The 22,413-nt window shown below is 38.9% G+C and overlaps 1 protein-coding gene and 1 pseudogene across 3 annotated transcripts in view; both read left to right on the top strand.

Annotated features, from left to right (window-relative positions):
* Window positions 1-22,413, top strand: part of ZMYM4 (zinc finger MYM-type containing 4) — a 142,837-nt gene that overhangs the window by 36,035 nt on the left and 84,389 nt on the right. The window lies entirely within an intron of this gene.
* LOC118997683 (interferon-inducible double-stranded RNA-dependent protein kinase activator A-like) lies at window positions 8,062-9,626 on the top strand (annotated as a pseudogene).

The raw sequence follows: 22,413 nt of genomic DNA, 5'->3' as shown, positions 1-22,413 counted from the left end.
CTTATATTCCAAATTGCTGATTTGATTCTTGGCTTTATCCACTCTACTGATGGTTCCCTGTAAACTGTTTTTTATTTTAATTATTGTATCCATTGTTTCTGGTTGGATCTTTTTTTATGCTGTTGAGGTCTTGACTAAGTTCCTTTAAGCATCCTTATAACCAGTGTTTTGAACTCTGCATCTAGTAGCTTGCTTATTTCCATTTAATTCTTTTTTTGGAGTTTTGTTCTGTTCTTTCACTTGGGTCATGTTTCTTTGTTTCCTCATTTTGGCAGCCTCCCTGTGTTTGTGACTGTGTATTAGGTAGAGCTACTATGTCTACCAGGCCTGGTAGAGTGGCCTAATGTAGTAGGTGTCCTGTAGGGTCCAGTGGCACAGTATCCCCTATTGTGTAGGCTGGGTTACTTCAGTTGCACTCACTGTGTGGGCTGTGTACATTCTGCTGCTGTAGTTGTGTCTTGATTGCTGCTGTTGTGTTCAGGGCCATCTGCCACCTGTGTTCTGTCATAGGTCACACAGTTAAAGCTACCAAGCTTAAACTGATCTGCAGATGGCTGCTACTTGTGCTGGGCTTTGAGGTGCCCAGGTCAGGCCAAGCTGTGAACGAGTGCCAGCTGCTGCTACTGCTAGGCATGGGGCCAGTTATAACTTAGAGACAGTTATGGGGCTTGCTGAAGCCAGATGCTGCTTGTTTGGTAGAATTTAGGGAAATCTGAAGCATGGGCCAAGAGAAGCCATTCATAACTGGAAAAGCCACTGGAAACAGCTTGGTGGGCCTGAAATTTGGGTCGGGCAAGGACCTCAGGGAATCACTAGGGTAGGGCAAACAGTGTGAGCCAGGTTGACGGCTCTGTGGCTCTGTTGGAGGAGGACTTAGAACAGGAACAATGACCTGTGCCAGGACTTCTTTTTTTATGAAAGATTTTATTTATTTCTTTTTAGACAGAGGGGTAGGGAGGGAGAAAGAGAGAGAAACATCAGTTTGTGGTTGCCTTTCATGTGCCTCCACTGGGGACCTGGCCAGCATTTGGTTTCCAGGCTGGTGCTTAATCCACTGAGCCACATCAGCTAGGAGGACTTCTGTATCTCTGGTGCCTTTTAAGCTGCTACCCCCGTGCTGGAGGTCAGAGGTAGTGAGTCTGAGTAAGTCCGTGTGCAGACCCTGTAAGAGGAGCTGCTAGGGAGTCCAGCAGTTTCTGTCTTCCACAGTCTAAGTCCCCACTGGTTTTTACAGCCAGAAGTTATGATGACTTCTCTTCCTGGCACTAGAACCCTGGGTTTGGGTGGCCTGGTGTGGGGCTGGAGCCCGTCCCTCTTGAGATATTCCTCCTGATTTTTTCCTACCGCTCATGGGTGTGGGACCAGCCCATTCTGTGTCTCCATCCCTACTACCAGTCATATTGTACTTTTTTCTTTAATTTCATAGTTGTAGGACCTCCATTCAGCTCAATTTCTGATAGTTTTGAATGATGGTAGTTCTGTAATTTAGTTGTAATTTTGATGTGGTTGTGCAAGGAGGTGAGCTGTGTTTACCTATGCTGCCATCTTGTCAAAGTTTCTTTACTTCATTTATTTTATTTTTACTGATGCTTTTTTATGGTATAGCATGGGGTATATCTTGGTGCTTGCTCTATCTATGTACACTTAAGGATGTACTGTCCCCCCCCCCCCGTCTCTTCCTCTTCCCTTCCCTTATATCTAAAAATAAATTTTTAAAAATCTTAAAAAACACACACAAAAAACAACAACACCCTGGCTGGTGTGGCTTAGTGGATTGAATGTTAGCCTGTGAAACAAAGGACCACTGGTTTGATTTCCAGTTAAGGCACATGCCTGGGTTGCAGGCAAGTTCCTGGGTGGGGGGGCATATGAGAGGCTACCTATTCATGTTTCTCTCACAGATTGATGTTTTTTTCTTTCTCCCTCCCTTATTCTATCTCTAAAAATAAATAGAATCTTTAAAAAAGGAACTGTGTACTATACAGTTGTTGGGTTTTTTAGAAATGATACTTAGGTAAAGTTTGTTGATAATGATGTTAAAATTTATTGTCTTAGTTTCTGTTTTGCCTCCTTGTTCTAAAAGTATTGACAGAGCTATAAATCTGCATTGACATTTGGAGACATAATGTTTATCACTTTAGGTCTGTTTTATGCTTCATATATTTTGAAGTTGTGTTAATTAGTTGTCTTATATTTAGAATCATTTTGTTCATGATCATTACTAAATGACTTTTGTAATATTTCTTTGCCTTGAGCCTTCTTTTTCTGACATTAATATAGTTACATCTGGTTTGTTCTGCTTAGTATGTGAATGGTGTATGTTTTCCTCTCTCATTTTACTTTCAAGGAATTTGTGCCTGTATATTTAAAATGTGTTTCTTATAATACCATATAGTTGGGTTTTACCTCTTTTCCTAGTCTGATAATTTTTAATTGTTGTGTTTCTTCCATTCAGATTTGATGTAATTACTTCTACAATTAGGTTTATGTCTTCTATCCTAGTATTAAAAATTTTTTTTTATTGGCTGTGAGGGCGATTTGGCTGTGACATTTACTATTTATTATTTATTTTATCTTTTTAATCTTTATTGTATTTTTCTAATCTTTACTGTATTTTTTCCTGTTGCCATTTAGTCTTCTTATACTTCCCTTCCCACAGCAATCACAACATTGTTGTCCACATCCATGAATCCGTTTTTCTTTTTGCTCAATCACTCCGCCCCCCAACCTTCTACCCCACTAACTGTCATCTTGCTCTCCATCTGTGAATCTGTCTTCAATTTCCTTATTAGTTGAGTCTGTTCATTAGATTTCACATATGGTATTTGTCTTTCCCTGACTGGCTTATTCACTTAGCATAATGTTCTCCAGGTCCATCCATACCGGGCTGTTGTGACATTTGTTACACCATTGTCTCAGGGTTGATTTGGCTGATCTGCCTGGTGAGGCAGATGTCCCCTTCCTCCCTCACCACTTCATGTGTTTCCCTCCCAAAGTTGCACACTTGGTCTTGAAGAGGAGGACTTTCATTGGAGGACTGTCATCGATGAGATTCAGGAAAATATGTGCTGATGGTGATTGGGAGAACTGTGTGAGGTCCCAAGGTGCCTACTTTAAGGGGACTGAGACTTCATTGCCCTATGTACAATGTTTCTTGTATCTTCTTCAGTAAATGCCTCAATTTTTCGTGGTATGTGGCTGGATGGATACTTCCTGAACAGACCTCTGGACAGAAAGATTATTTCTTTCATCTCCTTTCTTCCTCTCATGCTGTCTTAAGCCTTTGTCTTATATTTTACTTCTGTGTGTGCTTATTTATTTTTTAGTATCAGTGTGGTCTTACTGGTTCTTAATGAGTGTATTATTAGTCATTGTAGCTATTACTTATTTTGGTCAAATTATCCCCTGTTCAGCCCATGGGATCCTCTTGAAATTTTTTTCTTTCTTTTTTAACATGTCACCCAGTTTGTTAGTCTTTTCTTACTTTTTGATGCACCTTGTTTCAAGGTGATCTTTTAAAATCTTTAATGCAATCATCTCACTCCTCTGCTGCTGAATTCTTCAGTGGCTTTCCATTAGCCGTATGATAAAGTCAGAAGTCATTCAAGGCTAGGAATATATGGCCCTGATTATATATCTAGATTTCTTTTTCATCTCTTAAGTAATTGAATAAGCCTTTTATTTGTTGTAAGTTTTATAATTTATAGTTCATATTTGCTATAGATTTTAGGAAGAACTGAGAATATTTTTCTTAAGGATCATCATGGATTTATTACAAATGTTCCTGGTTTTCTAAACTAGTAACCAAATTTATACATCATTTTGGAATGGAAGACTGAGTGACGGAAGTGTAGTTTATTAGTTTCAAACATAAAGAATAATGGGAACATATATTTTCCTTTTTTCTCGTAGTTTACGTTTAAGTGTAAATACAGTGTTCTGCACATTCAGATTAAAAGGGCAACATTATTTGTGTATTTAAAGATGACTTCTTTTTCCCTGGCTGGTGTGACTCTGGATTGAGTGCCAGCCTGTAAATCAAAGGGTTGCCAGGTCAATTCCCAGTCATGGCACATGCCTGAGTGGGAGGCTGGGTCCCCAGTAGGGGACACGAGAGAGGCAACCACACATTGATGTTTCTCTCCATTCTTTCCCCTCTGTGTAAAAGAAATAAAAATTTAAAAAAAAACCAAAAAAGCCCTGAAAGATGACTTTTTTATTTTTGTGTCTGGATAGTTTACTGAATTTTTTAGCTCTTAAGATGCACCTAGGTTTTAGAGGAGGAAAATAGGAAAAAATTTTTTGAAACAAAAATGTACTAAAATATTTAATAACATGAATAACATAGGCTGCCTGCTCCGCCCCCACCGCGAGCCAGGCAAGCTACATTCAGACTATAAGACACACACCCCTTTCCTCCCAAACTTGGGAGAGGGGTGTGTGTCTTATAGTCCAAAAAGTACGGCAATTCTTTTCTTTTTTTATAATGTATTTTATTGATTATGCCATTACAGTTGTCTCCTTCCCCCCTCTATTCCCCTCCACCCTGCATACCCTTTCCCACCCACCCACATTTCCTCCCTTTAGTTTATGTCCATGTGTCACAAGTTCTTTAGTTTCTACATTTCCCACACTACTCTTTCCCTCCCCTGTCTATTTTCTCCCCACCGTCTATGCTACTTATTCTCTGTACCTTCTCCCTCTCTGTCCTCCTCCCACACACCTGTTACTAACCCTCCATATGATCTCCATTTCTATGGTTCTGTTCCTGGTCTGTCTGCTTAGTTTGCTTTTGTTTTAGGTGTGGTGGTTAATAACTGTGAGTTTGCTGTCCTTTCACTATTCATATTTTTATCTTCTTTTTCTTAGGTAAATCCCTTTAATAGTTCATATAGTAAGGGCTTGGTGATGATGAACTCCTTGGACTTGACCTTACCTGTCCAGAAGTGCTTTATCTACCATTCCATTCTAAATGAAAGCTTTGCTGGATAGAGCAATCTTGGATGTAGGTCTTTGGATTTCATGACTTGGAATACTTCTTTCCAGCCCCTTCTTGCCTATAAGGTCTCTTTTGAGAAATCAGCTGACAGTCTGATGGGAACTCCTTTGTAGGTGACTGTCCCCTTATCTCTTGGTGTTTCTAGAATTCTCTCCTTCATTTTCATCTTGGCTAATGTAATTATGATGTGCCTTGGTGTGTTCCTCTTTGGGTCCAACTTCTTTGGGACTCTCTGAGCTTCCTAGATTTCCTGGACATCTATTTCCTTTGCCAGACTGGGGAAGTTCTCCTTTATTTTTTGTTCAAATAAATTTCCCACTTGTTGCTGTTCCTCTTCTCCTTCTGGTAGCCCTGTAATTTGGATGTTGGAACGTTTAAAGATGTCCTGGAGGTTCCTAAGCCTCTCCTCATTTTTTTGAATTCTCATTTCCTCTTTTCTGTTCGGTCGGGGTTTTTTTTCCTTCTGGTCCACTCCCTTGATTTGAGTCCCAGTTTCCTTTCCATCACTATTGGTTCCCTTTGCATTTTGCTTCATTTCACTTAGTGTAGCCTTCATTTGTTCCTCTAATTTGTGACTAAAATCAACCGGTTCTGTGAGTATCCTGATTACCAGTGTTTTGAACTGTGCATCTGATACGTAGGCTATCTCTTGGTTGCATAAAAGTATTGGCTCTGGACCCTGGCTGGTGTAGCTCAGTGGATTGAGTGCGGGCCTGCAAACCAGAGTATCGCGGTTCGATTCCCAGTCAGGGCACATGCCTGGGTTGCAGGCCAGTTCTTGGCAGGGGACTCACGAGAGACAACCATACATTGATAATTCTGTCCTTCTCTCCTTCCCTTCCCCTCTAAAAATAAATAAATAAAATCTTTAAAAAAAAAGTTTTGGCTCTGGGGCTTTGATCTGTTCTGTTTGAGCCATAAGTTTTTGGTTAGGTCACACTTGTTAGGTGTAAGTGATGGAGCCTTAGGTGTTTACCAGGGCAGGGCAACCCAAGTTGCTGGGTTGTAACCCTGTATGTGGGGGCCAGGTCAGAGAGGGAGCAGTGGCGCTTGTTTCACTCTCTCTCGGTTTCCAGTCCCCTCTGCTGCTTCCCACAAGCACATTGGGCCCTTCTGATGCTGTTTCTGCGGTGGGTGGGCTTGTGTACGTTCTAGGACCTTGTGGGTCTCTCCAGTGAACTCTCCCGGGAGGCTAGGAGTCCCTCCCAGCACCTTTTCAGTTGGTGCTTTTAGGCTTTATTTCCTGGTGCTAGAGCCTTGCGTTGTGCGGTCTGTCTTGCTGCCCGTTTTTGCCTAGTTCATCTGCACACGAATGTGTGACCGTGGTCAGGCCCGCACCTCGTGCGCACCCAGGTCGGCCATCTATCACCTTTTCTTGCCACGACCTTCTCTGCTGGCCATCGACTCCGCCCGTCTTACCAGTCTGGTTGAAGGTTGTCAGACTTCCATACAGTTCAGTTTTCTGTCTGTTCTGGTTGTGTTTTTGTTTCTAAATCTTTCTTGTCCTTAATTTTGGTTGTGCGAGAAGGCACAGTGTTTCCACCTATGCCTCCATCTTGGCTGGAAGTCCAGTAATTCTTTTCTTAACTGTTGTCCAAAAAGAGGTCATTTTACGTTGATACCTTCACAACTGAATCTGATTTTTGTCTGAAGCTATGTTCTCAGCAGTAACTGAGCATCTATACTCTCTACGTAGTGATAAGTTTTAACACTGTTATTTGTATTAGGTTTTTGTAGCAATCTCAGGAGTTTTTTTCAATTAAAGTATGTAGTGTAAATTTAACACTTAAGTGATACATTCTTTGCGTTTTTAATAATACATTTCTAATTCTGAACTTAATGAAGTTGCTTCATTTTATCGAATAAAGATTTGTAAAATCCAACTTAACTGCTCCTAGTTAGAACTTTCGTTTTTATTCCAGGTAGCATTTTAAAAGTACTACTAACAAAGTACAGTGAAAGCACATGAAATATGAATTACAAATGCTAAGTTTACCTGTAGTAAGTTGGATATCCATTCTTGTTTTGATGGAAAAATCAACCTTATTTTTAGTTTCATGTCAAGGTAATTTCAGTGGAAATAATTATTTTAGGTAACTTTACATAAATTTTGAAATGAATAAAATTGTGAAAAAATGATGGATTTGATTTCATTTAAAGGGAGAGTTGTTAATATCTTAAAAAGTCATTTAGTTAAGAAATAAAGCTCTGAAGAGAGAATGAGATCTTTTATACTGCCTTTATCAAGTTTTCATTCTTGATTGAACCATTTTGAATTCTTAGTTTATGCATAGTTTGAAGTGAACTGTGATCTTGAAGTTTGAGAATTTGGAGAGGAGTTTTAGAATTTTATAAACCAACTTTATTAATTTTATTTGAGCCATGAAGGAGTTATGTTTCTTACTTTATGTCTGTTAGTGAATTAGGAGCAGAACAGTACTGATGTTAACAGTCTTTCTTGAGACTATTATGTATTTGATGGGAAATATTTTCTGGATAATGTTTTTCTATTTACAGTCAGTTCTCAGTTTGCAGGCTTCTAATATACTTGAATTTCAGTCGCCACAGTTCAGTTAAATAACATGCCAGTTCCCTAACAACAAATTTCAGATGCCATTTACCATGATATGTTAACTGTAATTGTGTACTATGTAAACTTCGATATTAGCTCTTTAGTTTATAACTCACCATGTAATTAACAGATGTTTAACATGATCAATGACCAATGACCTTACTTCTTTCAAAGTCTGTTGGAGATTGGTCACTGTACCTCTCTTACGCATTTCTTGCACAGACAGCAAAGTGTATAGTTTTGTTAACTTCCTTGTCTCCCAATGGTAAGTCCATGTGACATTTTACAAAACAGGATACTCAAAGGAGAGAGTTGACCAGCAAAGATGGAAGTGTAGCAAAGAAATGAAAAGTGGTAACATTACATCTGAAAAATGGTATGTCACAGATTTGAAAATAGCCACAGGTAAATTAAAATAGGAGAAGAGCTGGCCTTGCCTAAATGAAGATGTGGTTTGAATTGTACTGAAACTGTTAGATGAATGTAAAAAAAAAAAAAATTGGCCCCTGCCTGCCCCCTTTGCTAGAGGGATGCAGGGGAGCAGAGAACTTTGGGGTTGGAGAAAGGAGAGTTGAAGAAGAGTAGGTGGTGGCAGTGACTCTGGAGTGCTGCTCTTGGGACGGCCACCCTAAGGAGCAAGGATGTCAATCAGCACAGTTCTTCCTCTAAGTGCCAAGCCCTTCTTGTCATGTCCTAGAACTGGCATCACAATGCAGCCCTGCTGCTGGAGTGTGAGGACAGCAGGACCTTCAGTTTGGGGAAGATCATTACAGCTAAACCAGGGAAAAACACTGATTCACGTGTTACACGAATATGGCATGAAGGTCAAGACCATCCCTGTTTATGGATGTGAAAGAAACAATATGCAAATATACATACCCACTTTCACCTTCAGAGTAACTCTTGGTGACATAACCTGAACAGGTGAAGGTACAAGTAAGAAGCTGGCTAAACATAGAGCTGCAGAGGCTGCCATAAACATTTTGAAAGCCAATGCAAGTATTTGCTTTGCAGTTCCTAACCCCTTAGTGCCTGACTCTTCCAAACGACCATAGAACCAGCTTAATCCTGTTGGTTCCTTATAGGAATTGTCTATTTATCATGTCTGGGGACTTCCTCAATATACCCTTTCCCAGGAGGGAGGATCTGCTCATAAGAGAGAACATACCACAGTTTGCAGGGTAGAGTCATTTATGGGGACTGGAAAGGAAGCATCATAAAAACAAGCCAAGGGAAATGCTGCTGAGATATTTCTTGCCAAATTCAGTAATACTTCTCTAGAGAACCACATTTCTTTAACAGAATATACTAGGATACTCTTCAGGATATACTTGACATTCCTTGAAGAATTTTCCTGGTGAAAAGGAAAGGTCAAGCCACTGAAAAGAAGCCACTTTAGTGTTCCAAATACAGCTTACATCCAACTGCTTAAGGGAACTCACCAAGGAGCAAGGTTTTAATAGAACATATTTAGATATGAAACTGAGTGCCAACGGGCAATATCAGTGTCTCGTTGAACTGTCCGCCAGACTCATCACAGTCTGTCATGGCTCTGGGATCTCCTGTGGCAATGCACAGAGTGGTGCTACTCATAGTGCTTTGCAGTATTTAAAGATAGCAGAAATAAAGTAAACTTGGAGCAACTTAGAAAACCATTTAGCAGCACATAAAAAGTTCTTTCACCCCTTCCCTAGTGAAATATTTAGTGTTTGAGTGTATGTGTTGTTTCTGAACCTCTTTTGTGGATTTCATCAATACTACAGATTTAATTATCTCCTACTTGTTACTGTACTCTTTTTAATGGGTTTAACTTTGTATTGGTATATTGTATTTATAAACTTTGTACCCTAGGCAAAGTGTAGCACCCATTTAACAATGTCATTTACACAGAAGGAAGAAACTACATGGGTATTGATGATGATGAAATAAAACTGATAATGACAGTCTTTCATACTGGTACTTAACCTCTTTCTTGTGCAAAGCTTTGAAAAGGGAATTCAAAGGAAGCCCCTTAGAATTAGAATGTTCAGGAATAAACTAACAGGCCCTTACTGAATGTGACTGTTAAATGTCAGGGCCCTTACTGAATGTGATTGTTGAATGTCAGGGAACATGATTGTCTGCTCTATATCTGAAATCATGTAATAAAGAACTGTTATTAAAAAAAAGCAACAGGACTTCCGGCCAAGATGAAGGCATACACTGTGGAAACACTGTGCCTCCTCACACAGCCAAAATTAAGGACAACAAAGATTTAAAAACAACACAACTAGAACAGAAAGAAAATTGAACTGTATGGAAGTCCAACAACCATTTAACCAAACCGGTAAGAGGGGCGGAGTCAGCAGCTGGTGGAGAGGGATCTCAGCAGGAAAAGGGAGTGGCAGCCAGACCTGGGAGTGCAGGTGGCCCAGAGTTGACCCCACTCACACATTTGTGCACAGATAAATTAAGCAAAAACAGGCAGCAAGACAGACCACGCAACTCAGGACCCCAGTGATAGGAATTAAAGCCTAAAAACACTGATTGAAAAGGTGCCGGCTTGAGGGGAAGCAGCAGAGGGGACTGAAATCCGAGAGAGCTCAGAACAAGTGCCATTGCTCCCTCTCTGACCAAAACAGACAGAAAATTGAACTGTATGGAAGTCTGACAACAATGAACCATTCAGCCAGACCAGTAAGAGGGGTGGAGTCAGCGGCTGGTGGAGCAGGGTCATGCAGGAAAAAGTGGTCTGACCATCGCAGGCGTGCAGGTGGCGGTTGGCAGATCCCAGGTGTGGGGTGGCAGCGGGCAGACCCAGTGAGGGCGCAGGGTGGCTGGCTGATCACGGTCACACATTTGCACGCAGATAAACCAGGCAAAAAATGACCAGTGAGACAGACTGCACAAACCAGGGCCCCAGCACTGAGAATTATAGCCTAAAAGCACCAATTGGAAAAACTTTCGGGGGTCGAGGTGCCAGGAGAGGCTCCCAGGCGCACAGAGAGTTCATTGGAGAGACCCACGGGGTCCTGGAGGGTGCACAAGCCCAAACATCCGGGAACCAGCACCAGCAGGGCCCAATTTTATTGTGGAAAGTAGCAGAGGGGACCAAAATCCAAGAGAGAGCAGAAAAAAATTGCCATTGCCTCTCTGTGACCCCGCCCCCACGTACAGCATCACAACCCAGTGACTGGGTCTCCTCGCCCTGGTGAACACCTAAGGCTCCGCTCCTCATACGTAACAGGTACGAACAGACCAAAACATTATGGCTCAGGAAGAAGAACAGCTCAAAGCCCCAGAGCCAATACTTCTAAGTGACAAAGAGATAGCCAACGTATCAGATGCACAGTTCAAAATACTGGTGATCAGGATGTTTACAGAACTGGTTGATTTTAGTCACAAATTAGAGGAACAAATGAAGGCTACACTAAGTGAAGCAAAATGCACAGGAAACCAATAGTGATGGGAAGGAAACTGGGACTCAAATCAAGGGAGTGGACCAGAAGGAAAAAAGAAACGACCAAAGAGAAAAGGAAGAAACAAGAATTCAAAAAAATGAGGAGAGGCTTAGGAACCTCCAGGACATCTTTAAACATTCCAGCATCTGAATTATAGGGCTACCAGAAGGGGAAGAGGAACAGCAACGAGTGGAAAACTTATTCGAACAAGTAATAAAGGAGAATTTCCACAATCTGGCAAAGGAAGTAGATTTCCAGGAAATCTAGGAAGCTCAGAGAGTCCCAAAGAAGTTGGACCCAAAGAGGAACACACCAAGGCACATCATAATTACATTATCCAAGATTAAAATGAAGGAGAGAATTCTAGAAGCAGCAAGAGATAAGGAGACAGTTACCTAGAAAGGAGTTCCCATCAGACTGTCAGCTGATTTCTCAAAAGAGACCTTATAGGCAAGAAGGGGCTGGAAAGAAGTATTCCAAGTCATGAAATCCAAAGACCTACATCCAAGATTGCTCTATCCAGCAAAGCTTTCATTTAGAATGGAATGGTAGATAAAGCACTCTGGACAGATAAGGTCAAGTCCAAGGAGTTCTTCATCACCAAGCCCTTATTGTATGAAATGTTAAAGGGACTTACCCAAGAAAAAGAAGATAAAAAATATGAATAGTGAAAGGACAGCAAACTCAACAGTTATTAACAACCACACCTAAAACAAAAGCTAACTAAGAGGACAGCTAGATCAGAACCAGAACCATAGAAATGGAGGTCATATGGAGGGTTAGCAACAGGGGAGTGGGAGGAGGAAAAGGGGGAAGAAGGTACAGAGAATAAGTAGCACAGATGGTAGATAGCAAATAGACGAAGGAAGGGCAAGAATAGTATGGGAAATATAAAATCTAAAGAACTTGTAGCACATGGACATAAACTAAAGGCGGGGAATGGTGGGAGAGGGGTGTTTAGGGTGGAGGAGAATGAATGTGGGAAATGGAATAACTATAATGGCATAATCAATAAAATATAGTTTAAAAAAGAATGAGATTAAGAGTATTATCAAAAGATGTCTTGACACAAATGAAAATGTGAACATGACCACTCAAAGTCTATGAGATACAGTGAAAGCAGTTCTGAGAGGGAAATTCATAGCATTAGTCCTATCTCAAGAAAGAAAAGAAAATCTCTCAGAAAGTAACTTTATGCTTAGAAGAACTAGGGAAGAAACCCAACAAACATAAGCCCAAAATGAGTAGAAGAAATGAAATAATATCAGAAGAGAAATAGAGTAAAAGAAAACTCAAAACAGTAAAAATAAAAATCAGTACAAGAGACAGACAACAGAATGGTGATTATCAGTGGGAAAGGGGAGTAGAAGGAGGTAGAATGTAAAGGTGGGGTAAATGATGTCAGAAAGAAACTTGACTTTTGTGAACCCGTAATACATTATACAGATGATGTATGGTAGAATTGTACACCTGAAGCATAATTTTATTAACCAATGTCACCCTAATAAACTCAATAAAAAATTTTTATAGAAAGATAGAGGATCTTGAAGTGGTCACAAAGGGGATACTATAGATAAGAAGTCTGAGGAACTTAGTAAAGGTGAATTTATCAGTATAAGTGAGGAAAGTGTTTTGACAAAAAGCTTGAACGTGTTTTAGAGGAATTGACTCCTGGCAAAAACTGTGATGTTAGAGGAACTCTGGGAAATAGATCAGAAGGGCAAAGGGTAAAATGTTGGAAGCCAAATGAAACTTGGAATTATGCATGTTTGCAAAGGCAAAAGATACTTAATTCCATATCATAAGTTACCTGAGGAAAAGAAGGTGGCAAGCACTGTGCACCCTGAATATTTAAGGTATTTTACAAAGAAATAAAACACTTTGATTCTCAAAGTTTCTTAAGTTTTAAATTATAAAATAGTAAATATTAACTACACAATAATTTTTATTTTCTTATATATTGATAGCTGATAATAAAAGTTTTTAAATGTTTTGATAAAAATGTAAAGATCACAGAACAATTGCAATTTTTTCCCTTTGGTAAGATTGCTTCCTCTGTTGGTTTCAGCTTCAGGGTTATTTTTATGATCCTGTAGTATAATACAAAGTGAGTGCTGCCTTTATAAAATATGTTTTCCATAACAACTTAGGATATTTTCCAACTTGATAAAATGATGATAAAGATCATTAGTGTGAATGTACTTGAAAGTGTAAGTAGAGGATGTTTGAATGGGGGTAGTAATAGGTAAAGAGTAGCATTATTGTGAGAGTGAGGAACATGATTGGATATTTAATTTGGAGTGTGGTCTCTTGCAGGCATTAAAACTGTTTGAAGCTTTTGCTTGATCCTTGAGATTTTTGCAAAAAATTTTCTTAATCCTCACCCAAGGGTTTTTTTTTTTTAAATTGATTTCAGACAGGAAGAGAAAGAGAGAAGGGAGAGAGAGAAACATTGATGTGAGAGACAAATATCATTCGGTTGCCTCCCATATACTTCATGACTGGGGATTGAACTCGCAACCATTTTGGTATATGGGCAATGCTGCAACTAACTGCTGCCCAGCCAGGGTGAAGTTGTTGAAAATTTTAAAGTGCACTCTAGGATGATTACGTTTTTAATATAGATAAGTTTTAAGTTACTAACTAAATATAGTAATTCTTTTATTTAGCAAACATTTATTGAACTTCTGTTATGTGTTGGGTATTTTTGTAGGTACTAGGCTTGTAGCAATAAGTTGTAACTAAAAAAATCTCTAGATTCAGATACACTTTAACCTGTTTGCTTCTTTGAGAAATATTTCTAATCCTTTATAGAACTTCGTTTAATTAGGGTTCTGTTGAGAGAAACTAGATTATTTTTTATTTTTGTATAACTCTAATGACTTTTGTATAAAAACTGGTAAATTGATTCCTTTTTTAGATAGTCTGCAAAATGGAGTTAGAACTTAATGTTTTCATAACCATGGTTATTTGTTAGCAGATAAATCTACCAGAAAAAATGGGATATTTCATGGTACAACTTCAGGAATGTGTGTGGGTACTTGATTCTGTAAAGATATTCAATGGGTGTGCTGCAAGAATTTTTCAAATGTGCAATACCTGACTAGTCAGGGGCACTGACCTCTTTTCCCTTAGTTTGGGAAGTAAAAAATGAGAACAGCCAAAACAACATTAGCTGTCTGGTGTGAATGAATTAAAATTGTACCTATTTTTTTTTGTCAAATTGGCAAAAAAAATTTTTAGTGTGCCACAGAATTTTAGTAATTAGTTTATATGTGTCATGAGATGAAAAAGGTGGAAAATCACTGCCCTATACCACCCTCAACTTTGGAGTAAAATTTCTATAGTGGCTATTATGGATGTATCTGCTGTAGTAGTGCTGAGAAAGAGAGTTGTGAATTCCCCCTTGTTTAGGAAGTTGGGGTGTGTGGGTTGTGTGAGATGGCATTATTAAAGAGTTGTAACTTTAGCTCAGTCACAAAATCTGAGTAGGCGTTTACTGTTGAATTAAGATCGGAAATGTTTGAGCCTGGTGCACCGTGGTCCGGAGGCATGAAACTGCCTGAGAGATTGGGCTAACTATAGGTCATTCATAACAGCTAGGACATTTGCTTTTGGGATGGGGATGTAATGGGAATGTGAAGGCAGGAAATGAAGCAGTACAGGCCAGATTTTGGAGAGTCATACATACATTTAAGCTTTTTTCTGGGAAACCTTTTTTCAGAGTTGCGTATAGGGGGGGGTGTGTGTGTCCTCTCAACCTCTTAATACCTTCATTTCTTCATTTATAATGTAGGTCCGTTAACAGTACTTGATGAAACTTCAGGGAGTCTAAATTTAATTCAATCTGTTTAAAAAATGAAAACAGTGCTAGACAGAGGGCTAGGTTCTTGATAAGTGTTAATCACTAATTATAATGGTTTGGGAGCCATTGTTTTAGGTCACCTAAAAAGCTCAATAGTGAGGTGATTGATAGAAATAAGAATCACAGATGGTTAATAACTATATATGGAAAGATTATTCTTCAGAATTTAAAAAATGAAACAAATTTGAAATTTAACAATAAGGTAACAGTTTTTGCTTATCAAATTGAGAAAGATGAGAAAAAAACTTCATACCATGTTGGTAGAGAAGTTCTTGAGAAACAGTAAGAATTCATCATATTGAGATATGTGTACATACATATATATTTTGGATGAGTACTTTTGGTGGGCAGTTTGGTAATTTCTATAAAAAATTTAAGTGCTTGTTTTCTTTAATTTCATGATTCTACTTCTGGGAATTGATCATATGTGTATGATCACACACATATACTCACATACACCTACATACATAAACCAACTTATATGTATAGGGATAACTATAATTGGATAAAAAGCTAGAAGTAATGATGTGTCCATTAATATAATACAATACAATAAAAGAATGCAGTCACTATAAAGAGTGAAATACATCATTGTATAAGGAGAAATTTCCTAGATGCATTAGGTTTAAAAAATAAAAGAATTTCTATATCTATCCATTTATTTGTGTCTTTTCTAGTCTAAGAGAAAATAATATGGCATTTTTAATAAAATTATATTTATTGACTTTAGAGAGTGGGAGAGAGAGATAATCAATTTGTTGTTCTACTTACTTATGCATTCATTGCTTGATGCTTGTATGTGTCCTGACCAGGGATTGAACCTGCAACCTTGGCATATCAGGAAAAAGCTCTAACCAACTGAGCTACCCGGCCAGTGCAAATGGTATTTCATTTTAATTTTAACTTGACATGAGATTGAATGTTTAGTGGTTGTTTGTAGTTTTTGATCATTTTCTATTGAGGTGCTTCTTTTAAGTGGATTCTAAGACTGCTTTATAGATAAAGTATTAATCATTCATATTATACAAACTTATTTTCTCAGGTTGTCTTTAGGTTTTTACCTCAAGACAGTCAAACAATTTTAATTCAACTTTTTCATGAGGATTTGTTTCTGTTTATGGTTAAAAGACTTTCCTACCTTCTAGTATCTTCATTTTTTCACTTTGTTTTCATTTTATTTTTTTATTTTTAATATGTTTATTGATTGTAGAGAGAGAGAAAGGGCAGGAAGGACAGAGGGAGAAACATTAATGTGAGAGACAAATATTGATTCATTGCTGGGGATCAAACTTGCAACTTAGGTGTGTGCTGTGACCAGGAATAGAACCTCCAGCCTTTTGGAGTATAGGATGGTGTTGCAACCAACTGAGTCATACTGGCCAGGGCTCAGTTTGTTTTTATTCTCTTTGAAATTTATTTTGGTGTCAAGCATAAAATGGTGATTCATGTTTTTCACTTTAAATCATTATTGGTTGTATTCTAATTCTTAAGTGTACTTTGGACTTTATAGTTCAAATTTCATTTCATAAATCTATTGATTGCCATGCCAGTATCACATATTTTACTTGTACCTTTAATATATGGTAGGCCATATTTTTCTTCTTATTACTATTAGAAGTCAACATTTTCTTGGATATTCTATTTTACCTTTATTCATCCAGATGTCGTTCATAATGGTTGTGTCTCATTTTCCCTAACCTCATCTTCCCTATTTTGTGAAGAAATTGAGTTCTTCATAGTATTGATTTTTTTCTCTGTGTATATTATTTCAGCTGTTTTACCCTCTGAAAAGTAGTTGTCATCATAATGATTTTATATATTATATTTATTTTTAGAACTTTTTATATGTAATTTTGTTGTGAATTGGATTTTTTCCATTATATTTTAACTAATTAGTAGTGTTTCATAGGAGTGCTGTTGCTTTCCTGAATGTTGAATTTTATAAAGAATCATTCTATTGAAATGTATATTTTCTTTTTTAAACTTTTTAAAGGTTTTATTTATTTATTTTTAAGAGAAGGGAAGGGAGGGAGAAAGAGTGAGAGAAACAACATTGTATGGTTGCCTCTCATGTGGCCCTCACTGGGGACCTGGCTCGCAACCCAGGCATGTGCCCTGACTGGGAAATGAACCAGCGACCCTTTGGTTCACAGCCTGCATTCAGTCCACTGAGCTACACCAGCCAGGTCTGAAATGTATATTTTGTAGTACATTTTAGTTTACTATCTTGGGCTTCTCAAGTGGACAAGTATATTATCTGTAAAAAATAATTTTGTTTTGATGTTGAAAAAATTTTTAAAAATATTTTATTTATCTTTAGAAGGGAAGGGAAGGAGATAGGGAGAGAAATATCAAAGTATGGTTGCTTCTCATGCATCCCCTGCTGGGAACTGGCCCCTGCTGGGAACTGGCCTGCAACCCAGGCATGTGCCCTAACTGGGATTCGAACCAGGATCCTCTGCTTCACAGGCCCTCGCTTAATCCATTGAGCTACACTAGCCAGGGCTGAAAAAAATTTTTAATTTAATTTTAGAGGAGAAGGGAAGGGAGAAAGAGAAGGAGAGAGATATTAATGTGTAAGAGAAACATTGATTGGTTGCCTCTTGCACACTCCCAGCTGGGGACCTGGCCTACGTCAGGTTAGGATTGGGCATGTGCTCAGACCAGGAATCGAAATGGCAAACTTTGGTTTGTGGGAATGATGCTCAACCCACTGAGCCATACCAGATACGGTGTGGTTTTTACATTTTGCATACATTTTCTCATTGTATACAGTAGATTTTTCCAAACAAGATAAAGTAGTGCTAAGGTTACCACTTTAATGGTAAATGTTTGACCTTGGCTATCAACTTCAATTGATTATAAATGAATACTTGAAATTGAGAATAATGCCGATAACATATCCATAGTTTGTAGGATAGATTGCTATGATTGATTAGTAGCAGATGATTAGTGCTGGAAGGTAAGGCTTATTAGGAAGAGAGTGTTAGGAACAACGGATTTAATTTAATATTTTCTTGTTAATTTGGCTAATTATTTTCACAGTACTTGTGAAAACCACATGTGGTTAAATGGTGTGATTATTTTTAAAAAATTTCTTTGGAGTATATTACTAAATAAAAATGACCTTCTTGGCCCTGGCTGTTGTGGCTCAGTGTATTGAGCATAGGTCTGTGAACCAAAGGGTCCCCGGTTCGATTCCCAGTCAGGGCACATGCCTGGGTTGCAGGGCAGATCCCCTGTCAGGACACATGCCTGGGGTATGTGTGCAAGAGGCAGCCACACATTGATGTTTCTCTCCCTCTCTTTCTCCGTCTCTCCTATTCCGTGTAAAAATAAATAAATAAAATCTTTAAAATATAAAAAAATGATCTGTGTTAAAATGTGAAGAAGTCTAAAATGGCTACCATAATTTAGCATCATTTCCCTTAGTTTCAGTAGTATATTAATAAATGTTATCTTTCAAAGGGGTTCTGTGGCCAAATATGTTTGGGAAATGCTGGGTGAAACTAAGCAGTACAGGTTTATTTAGTTGTAGACTTCTTAATATTTAATAAATTAACAAGCATTGTTAATCACTGGAAAAAGATTTGTTTCCTATATTAACTTGATGACAGAATTTTCCTTAGAACATCTTGCAGATTTTGTGTAACAAATACTGAAAAATGTAAAGTATAGCGTTCAGTTAATAAAAAAGTGGTTGAGAAATTGCTAAGTACAGCAGGTCCTTGAATCATTTTATTCAAGATTATTTGATGGTAATGATGAGATGCCTTAAAGAACCTAACTTGTTTATGTCAGCCTGTGGTAAGCTTGGTGTCATTATACATTGTTTCACGTGAAGTTGTAGGACCTATGTATGATGTTAGATGAGGGCTTACTGTATAATATGCTAGGGCCTACGGTTATCCCAGGATGAAGAGGATTGATTTAGAAAGTGATACTGACATATATATGAGTTAACTGCTACAAGAGACTAAGTGAAATGTAAACGAAGTGCTACAGAGGAGTGATGAATTCTAGTAGGTTATCAGCAAAGGCCTCACTGAAGAGCTGCACTTTGAAGAAGCACTGGTAATTCATCAGGTAGACATCATTCCCAGTAGGAAGAAAACAGTTTGAGAATGGTATGGTTAGAACTTCAGGCAGGAGTCAGAAATGACTTTACTCCATAACCAGAGTGATTGTTTTCAGAACTCAAATCTTCCTGCCAATTGAAGAAGGTACAAATAAATGGAAAGATAGGAAGACTCAACATCATTAAAATGTCCACACTAATCAAAACAACCAACAGATTTAGTGCAATCCCTATCAAAATACCAATGGCATTCTTTCACAGAACTACAACCCCTATGTTTTTATGACTAGACTTAAAGTCATAACTAATGGCTAGTGGGCCTGTTTGCATCCATCTTGTTTGAGACTCTGTGCTCCTGGACTTGTGTGTATGTTTCCTTCACCAAATTAGGGAAGATTTCTTCCACTATATTTTCAAATAGATTTTCAGGTTTTCTGCTCTTTTCTTCTGGAACCCTTATGATGGAAATGTTGGAACTCTTGACGTTGTCCCAGAGGCTACTTATACCATCCTCGTTTTGTTGGATTCTTTTTTCTTCTTTTTGTTCTGATTGGTTGTTTTTTGGTTCCATATATTCCAAATCAATGATTTGATTCTTGGCTTCATCCACTGTACTGTTCTTTGTAAATTGTTCTTTATTTCAATTAGTGTATCCTTCATTTCTGACTGGATTGTTTTTATGCTCTTGAGGTCCTCACAAAGTTCCTTGAACATCCTTACAACCAGTGTTTTGAACTCTGCATCTGATGGATTGCTTATCTCCATTTTGTTTAGCTCTTTTTCTGGAGTTTTGACCCGTTCTTTCACATGGGCCATGTATCTTTGTCTTCTTGTTTCGGCAGCCTCTCTGTGTTTGTTTCTAAGAATTAGGTAGAGCTGCTTTGATTCTGTGTCTTGGTAGTGTGCCATAATACAGTAGGCATCCTCTAGGGTCCAGCGGTACGGCCTCCCCTATCACCCAAGATGGGTACTCGAGGGTGCCCTTTGTGTGGGCAGAATACACCTTCCTCTTGTAGTTGAGCCTTGGTTGCCGTTGGCAGATCATTGTGAGGGATTTTCCCAGGCCAGTCACCTGCAAGGGCCATCTGTGACCACTGACCACCAACCTCAGCCCTCTGTGGAGGATCAGCTCTGCAGGGACAGGGTGGTGGTGCTCCGACATGATCTGTAGCTATCAGCTGGGTTCACTGGCCCTAAGGTTTTCCAGGAGGTACAGGCTAAGGTCATTCTTCATTTGTGTTCTGCCCAGGGCCACTCTGCCTTTCTGAGATGGCTGCTACTTGTTATGGCCTTGAAGATTCCCAGGCAAAGCCAGGCTGTGAATGTAAGGTGCTAGTTTTGGGCCTGCAGCTCAATGAGGCCAGCTGCTGCTTGTTTGATAGGATTCAGAAAGTTGTATGAGCCAAGACCAGCCCTTTGGATGGAAAAGCAGCTTGAGTGGGCTCATTAGTTGGGTGGGGTGGAATCTCTGGGGATCTCCAGTGAGATCAAACTGGATCACTGGTTTGGGGTGGGTCAGACAGTGTTATCCAGTTCGATGTAGTCTCAGATATGGCATCATCTTGCTGGGTCTGTATGAGGAAGGTTTAGAAAAGGGACAGTGGTCTCGGCCCACCTTCCAGTCTGGGAGAAAGCTGTCCCCTAGCTCTTGACTTGATGCCAGATACTTCAGTTCCTCCCTGTATACCACAGGTGCCTTTCAAGCTGCTACCCTGGTGCTGGAATACAGAGAGAGTGAGTCCGTGTATGGGATCTTCAGAGGAACTGTTTGGGGCTCTATCAGTTTCTTCCACCAAATCAATCCCCACTGGTTTTTCCAGCCAGAAGTTGTGGGGACTTATTTTCCTGGCACTGGAACCCTGGACTGTGGGGCCAGGACTCTTTGCTCCCGAGATATCTCTCCCAAATTTTTCCACCACAGTTGACGTTTCCACCACAGTCGGCGTGGGGCCAGCATGTTTTGCATCTGTGCCCCTCCTACCAGTCTGAATGGATGCAGTTTCTTTAATTCTGTAGTTGTCAGACTTCCATTCAACTCCATTTCTGATGGTTCCGAGTGATGGTTATTACATATTTTAGTTTAATTTTGATGCAGTTGTGTGAAGGGGTGAGCCGTGTCTGCCTGTGCCACCATCTTGATTGGAAGTTATTTATTTGTAGAGAGAGGGAAAGAGGGGGAGAGAAAGATCATTCAGTTGCCTCTCACACACCCCCGACTGGGGTTCTGTCCTACAACCCAGGTTTTTGCCATGGCTGTGAATCTAACTGGTGACCTTTTGGTTCACAGCCCATTGTTCAACCCACTGAGCCACACCAGCCAGGGCTGTGTATAATGTTTGACTACCCTAAAACATAACTAATAGCCTAGTATTGATTGGAAGCCTTACTAATAACATAAACAGTTGATTAACACACATTTGGTGTTATACAAATTATATATTGTGTTCTTAGACTAAAGTAAGCTAGAAAAGAAAATGTTGCTAACAAAATCATAAGGAAAGGAAAATAACATTTACAGTATTAATTGAAAAAAAACCCATGTGTAAGTGGACCCATGTAGTTCAAATCCTCATTCCTTGAGAGTCATCTGTATTTTTCTGTGTTTCTAAACAGCTTTGTTGTAGAGATATAATTCATATACTATGCAGTTTTCCTATTTAAAATGTATAATTCATTAATTTTTAGTATTTTCACATTTGTACAACCACAATCAATTTTAGAATGTTTTTATTACCCCTCAAAAGAAACCATTAGCAATTATTCTCCCCCCACCACACCCAGCAAAATCAGCAGCCACTAATCTGTTTAGTCCCTGTGGTTTTGAAATATGTGTCCAGTGTCAACAGAAGAGATTTGGTGGATGATATTAAATCTGTTTGTCAACAACCGTATAATGGTTTGGCATCGAGAGGCAATGTTTTTATTTTGTTTTCTATTTGAGAAGGAGAGTGGGTCAGGGAGGAAACAGGGTTTCAGTTTAAACCAAAGAAGGAAATTTCATCCTGGAATTTTTGCCACTCAAAAGAGTGTCTACTGAAGTATGTAGTAGTGCCTGGTATTTTTCTCATTTAATTTCTTCTGAGTCATAACCAGGTGCACCTATTTGTTGTACTCATAATTTCAATGTATTTCATTTGTATTTTTATTTTTAAAGTATACTTTATTACTTTTAAAGTATACTTAATGCTATTACAGTTGTGTCATTTTTTTCTCCCCTTTATTTCCTCCTGCCCTGTACCCTCCCCCACCAGCACCCCCTCAGTTAGTTCATGTCCATGGGTTGTACCACATAAATTCTTTGGCTTCTCTATTTCCTATGCTATTCTTAACCTCCTGTCTATTTGTACCTACCAATTGTGCTTCTTATTTCCTGGACCTTTTCCCCACATTCTTCCCCCTCCCCCTCCTTTATGATAACCCTCCATGTGATCTCCATTTCTGTGATTCTTTTTCTAGTTG

Source organism: Sturnira hondurensis, unplaced genomic scaffold, assembly GCF_014824575.4.
Source record: "Sturnira hondurensis isolate 20B ecotype Veracruz unplaced genomic scaffold, ASM1482457v3 Scaffold0013381, whole genome shotgun sequence".
Taxonomy (NCBI): Eukaryota; Metazoa; Chordata; class Mammalia; order Chiroptera; family Phyllostomidae; genus Sturnira; species Sturnira hondurensis.
This window is presented reverse-complemented; position numbering and strand designations above follow the sequence as displayed.